The sequence below is a fragment of the Haliaeetus leucocephalus genome, unplaced genomic scaffold, assembly GCF_000737465.1.
Source record: "Haliaeetus leucocephalus isolate CR32 unplaced genomic scaffold, Haliaeetus_leucocephalus-4.0 Scaffold395, whole genome shotgun sequence".
In the NCBI taxonomy this organism is placed as follows: Eukaryota; Metazoa; Chordata; class Aves; order Accipitriformes; family Accipitridae; genus Haliaeetus; species Haliaeetus leucocephalus.
The window spans coordinates 6,031,946-6,037,776 of record NW_010972831.1 but is presented as its reverse complement, the minus strand read 5'-3'; the positions used below and the strand labels follow the sequence as shown (position 1 = coordinate 6,037,776).

Genomic DNA, 5,831 nt, shown 5'->3' with positions numbered 1-5,831 from the left:
GGCTTTGGTGGGCAGCTGGCATCCAGCCAGGGCTAACCCACTGCAACAGAACTCTTGAAAGTACTAATCTTTCCCTAGACTATAGGTTATTTGCTTCCCCAAGCAGGCTAAAGTTCAGGTGAGTGAGGCAGGAGTGTTTATAAAGCTAAGCAAAGTAAACAGAGACTAAGATTACTATTAGGAAACATGACAAGAGGTATTTCTTTGGAGGCATTTATTATGAAAATTTCAATACTATTCCATGTACAAACTCCTGAGTTTGCACTACAACTAAGAGAATATGGCACTTGTGGCAGATTTTCTACCCTTTCTCTTACCACAGAGGAAAAAACCCCAAATGTCTAATATAGCACTCATTTAGGTCCACTACCTTTCACCAATTCATAAACAAGTTTAAAAGACTGGGGAAAAAAGAAGGAATCGTAAGATACTCCTACATTATACTACAAAAAAACCACTTCCTTGGCTTTCAAGCAGATATTAAAGCAGAACTTGGTAGCTGTGCTTGGGCAACCAATTTACAGTTCAAATCATTTTACAGCAACATTTGTTGGAAAGTTGTGTTATACCAGTCTGCTGAAAGCACGTTGAGAAGAAAGTGTTCTGTGAAGTAGCTGCTTCATTAGAGTGGAACCATGAAACAGGTTGCCAGAGACAGCAGCAACTCCTGTTCAGCAAAGATGCTGCCTTGAAGGACTCCTCTAACTCGAGGTTGGATACTTCAGTCAATTGCAGGCTGTACTGAACCATCGAATATTATGACAACATTCATCTGAACAGCATTGAGAGATTAATTGTTGTAACATGGCAAGTGAAAGTCTGATTAGTAAAATTATTTTTTCACTGGAAGGTAATTCAAGTACATTTTTGGTAACTCACCCAGAGAAGTTGTCATATTACATGCATGTTTGAAAAACTGAATGGTAAAACTGCTGACAAGAGTCTCTTTGTTGACCCCTTCCTGGAACATTTGCTTTCTTGTGACAGTTTGCTTAGCTGTCAAATAATTTCTCCTTGCCTACAAGGAAGGGCGCGGAACTGCTGAGTACGCATTTCACCTCGACAGGATATAACCACTGTTCTTGTAGCCACAAGCAGCTACTTAGTCTCTGCCCGGAGACTCCTTATCTACATGCAGCTAGAAATCACGTAGCTGGGAAGTGCCAGTTAACAGAAATATTCCCAGTCTTTTGAGCAGCACAGAGCTCCTTGATGTGCAGTGAGTCACCTTAGCTCTATTGCAAGGCCATGCATATCTGTGCTGATCTGTTAGCATTGCTGACTGCAGTTCTGTAACACAGGAGTCCCACAGCCAGTCAATGGCTCCAGAGTACTTCACGCTTAGCAGCGCAAGGTAAGAGTTACGGTTTGTGACAGGCTAGGAAGTTATGTTTTCAACAGATAAGAGACCTCTATAATATTCAAGAGCTCTTCTATTTCTATATCCTTCCTATTTTCTGCTTCACCCTCAATAGGCTGAGGTAGCCATCCGGTCTCAGCAGCCACAGGCATGCTGTGTGACTATTTTCGTTACAAGCCACAGCTGAGACTGTACCTGCTGAAACTTGAGTTCAGAACCACTGGTTGCCATTACTAGTCTTTGGTTAAGTCACCACAGTCCCAGCGTGAAGTGCTAACAAGTAGTGCCACCAAGACAAGCAGGCCTGTTGACTTCAGTACCTGCTGCAAGGGACAGGCCAAGAGGAATAGCTTATGAACTGCTTAACTAATTGTTCCTATCCAATTAGTGGATGCACACACACTCTTCAGGTCGCCTAGATTTTTCACAGCGTTATTTGTTACAGATTTTCCCACTCTAAGAATACCCCAAGCTCACTGATTTTAGGAATTCAGAACTACTAAGAAGCAGGGGGCAAGACGCAGCCCCCCCCCGCCACACACACCAAAACAGCATTAGGCACAATAGCCCTGTCTAATTCCTGATCTAAAATAACAACAAAAGACTTAACTGCTTCAAATTAATGCTTTCATAGCAGAGATTTAGTGTTTCAGGATATATTAAACTGTCTCACTGCCAGCACAATACACGGAAGCATTTAGTTGTTTGTCATTCTTAGAATGAAATAGTAAATTTGTAAGTTTTATTATATGATGACTCGGCTGTCCAGTTTTATTCAGTTAGCTCTTTGGCACAGCTAGCTATGATTCTGAGAGCCATCCAAGTACCACAGCCCTAGAACAGCATAGCCGCCATTCAGGTTTGCTCCACTAATGACCAATAGATACAAGAACCCTTTTCCTAGTTTAAAAGAGTAGTTCTGTCTCAGCACCAAGCACACAGCATGAGCTGACAGTTTTCTGTACTGTCTAGTCAAGTCTACAGGATAATTTAATTTTTTTAAAAATATATTTAGGTTCAGAAGAGCATTTATTAATGCCTTAAGTCACGCCAGTACAGCAGTGCACCTGGTCCAAGTTCAATTTTTATGTATTTCAGGGTAGTGTAGCTAAATTAAATGGCAATCACAGTTCATCACCTGCTAACTTGTCTGTTTCCTTCTCATTCATCAGGAACATGTAATCTTAGAAAAGCTCCATGCACCTACCACAGTAGGCAGTTGTGTTTTACTTGCACCCTGAAGTACACAGAGGAACTAACTTATGGAATCCCTAAAACCTGAATACGAGCAACCAGATTTGCAATCATTTGACATACTGAACTCTGATCTCCCACTACATGCCCACTGCACTGCTTCCTCATGGCTACTTAAAAAAAAAGCAGGCAGCACTATGAAGTTTTATAACACGAGTCCAGTAGTCTTGATAGCACAGGAATCAACATTCTCCTTGGAAACTCCCAAGGAGAAAGTTTCTCCACAGTGTGTTGTTGATTATTTTTTTTGTGGCAAGGCAGGCATCTACAATAGACAATACACAGATAACCTCCTACATATTTGTGACTACTGAGACTTCAGAGCTAGCTAATGGGACTCAAACAAAACCTGAAGCCTGACCACACTTTTTTTTTTTTTTTTTTAGACTTCACTTAGGAACTGTCCAGAAAGCTTACTTAACCCTAGTAAGCTAACTACTTGCCACATCTTACTTGCCCAAACTAGATCTTTAGCTCAAATTGTGGGTACAAAGCATGCTGTACTGCGTACCCAAGAGACAAAGACATTAGGAGCACAACAGCGCAGGGCTTCTGGAGCTTTTAACTCTTCATTCCCATATCACCTAGCCAAGATGCTGACAGCAACAGATAATGCCAGTGTGCCTTGAGTAGTGCAATATGGAGCGCAACTGGACTGAAGCTGAAGATCAGGACAAGCTTTGTACAGACAGTTACTTGACCGTTTTCTGACCTGTAGTAGTGGATCCAGGGAGAACGAGCATCATACCACACATATTTCTGACTGCCAGTCTTCTAGATTAATTAAAAGCAACTTTCAATAATAGCCTCACAAGAACTTTCTCATTCATATCCATCACCTGCCTTTTTATGAATAAGGCTGCAGTTAGGTACCTTGTCTTTCGTTAAGCATCAGCTACAAACTTGCAAGTGTTGCACAACACCTGTACCACAAGTTTCCTAAACAATGTAGGTCAGCCACAGTTCAAGAAAATGTATAGTTGAGTCCATGAGGACCTCCTGTGAACAGCCTGGAATATGCTAAAGAAGTTCTAGATAGCAAAAACGTAGCAATACCAATGTTTCTGCTCTCAAAATTTGCTCCAACAGCAAGTCAGAAGATTCAGCACAAACACAGTACCTCCGAGAATTCAAGTTCCTTTGAATTTTTTCAATGAAATAAAATGAGGAAGTTCAGTAGGCACAGCAAACTGAAGTGTTATGGGCAAGAGCCACACGCATGTAGGTTCCGAAAGCTGGACACTCAGCCTCACAAAGAGCAGCTCACATATGCAGTTGTAAAAGATACTGGTTAAGCCAATGCTCTACATTAAATAGGAACAGGGAAAAAAAAATAAAATAAACAGATAAATCACTCTTCAGTCAGAACAGTCGTGTTCCACAACAGTGCTGGCCTGACACCTATCAGCACTTCTGGAGTGAGGCTGATGAGTTTCATTATGTAATAGTACTCATGTCATTAGAGACCTGGTATTGGGTCACATGCAAAGTTTGTATCTTAAATAATGTATCATAGATGCATTTCCACAATACTTTATTAAGAGCTGGGCTACCCAGAGGGATGAGTTTCACCTGAGTATACAGAACCTGCTCAATACCCAGTTCTAGGCTATGCCACTACCAGGAGAGAACACTTGCTCAGAGTTGAAGCTCTGGCCAACTCATGAGATTCTCCTGTCAGTGCTGCTCACTAAAGAAGAGTCCAGGGCTACACCTAAGCTATGAGTTCTGGCTGGTTTTAAACTGATATTGAAGTAAAGTTATCCAATGCTCAACAGTTTGCTAGCTAGATAAAAACCAATTATGGTAGCTTTTTTTTAAATCTAAACATAATACTATGGACAGCAGTAATTTACACAGCAAAACAAGTATTTTGCAATTGTTCTTTTAACAAGGTGTCTAGAAATTAAATTCTTTCCATTTGGGTTAGAAAAAAAAGTCACTACAAATCATGCAAATCCATCACTAGGTGGGTTAGTGCCCACCACAGTCCCATTTAGCTAAGCACAAACTACACACAGATGCAGGGCTACAGACAGGTTGCTAGAAGCCAGAAGACCCTGCCTAGGTACATCGATATCACTTTTATTATACAAGTTCTCCTCAAAAAATACTCCTCAGTAGTGAAGCCAAGCTTAACGCCATCACAGCTACAGCAACTCAGGATGAGAAGCATGGCTTGTAGTACTTCGCCCTATAGACCAGTCAGATAGGAAGTACACATTGCACAATTGTGTTACCACTTCCAGTCCCCTCCCTGTACTCCAGCTTCACTGAGAGACTTTAAAGGCACATGCTTATTTGAGAAGGTAACCTTGCATTCCTGCAGCAGAGCAATTTTAGAATTTGTTGCTAGTGCCTTTATAAAGCCACCTTAAAGAAACTAAAGGCCATCACTTGGGAATAATCTATTAGCATCCAGTTATGGTTTAATGATACCCAAACGTAGAATTTGTCAGAGACCAGTAGACACCAGAAAGTGTAGACCTGGCACTTCTGTGCCCGCACTGCCACAGCTGTACTGCAGGGAAGCCTGCAGTAGCTTTCACATTTCGCTGCAATATGTGGTTTTTCTTCACAGAAGATGACATTACAAGTCAGAACATCAACAAAATCACTTCGTGTGTCCTTACACTTACAAGAAGTCTCAGCCCCGTTAAAAAAAAAAATAAAATTAAGCGATACACGGAGACAATTTGGCCTCCTCATCAATTCACCCCCTCTGCCCCCCATCCCTTGCAGATCCCACACCGAAGCGGGATTTCCCACTCCCGCTGCCCCGGAGCAGACCGACTCTCTCCCGGGAAGCAAAGAGGAACCACCCGCCCTCTCCCCTCCCGCCTCCCCGCAGGTGCTAGCGTGGGCTCGGCGCCAGCCTCGCCTACACCCACCGGCACCACAGACACCCCACCACCCGCACCGGGGAAGGCAAGGCGGGGACCGGCCAAGGGCTGGATACCCGGGCACCTCGGCCTTTCGCCTCCTCCCCAGGACGCGGACGAGCCCCGGCGGTTCCCCAGCCCTTCCCCTCAGCTCCGGGCCCGCTGGAAGGTGCCCTTCGGGAAGGCACGGCGGGCAACCCGCGGCGGGCAGGCGCTGCCCGGGCTTAGACGCCGGTAAGGCTTTGCGGGAGGGCGGCCATCCCGCCACCGGAGGGACCCGGGCCGCTCCACGGCCCCTCAAGACGGGCCCGGAGGCCTCTCGCCCAGGCACCGAC

At 44.1% G+C, this 5,831-nt stretch overlaps 1 protein-coding gene across 2 annotated transcripts in view; it reads right to left on the bottom strand.

Annotated features, from left to right (window-relative positions):
* Positions 1-5,831, bottom strand: part of CLTC (clathrin, heavy chain (Hc)) — a 36,404-nt gene that overhangs the window by 30,139 nt on the left and 434 nt on the right. The gene's annotated exons all lie outside the window — the stretch shown is intronic.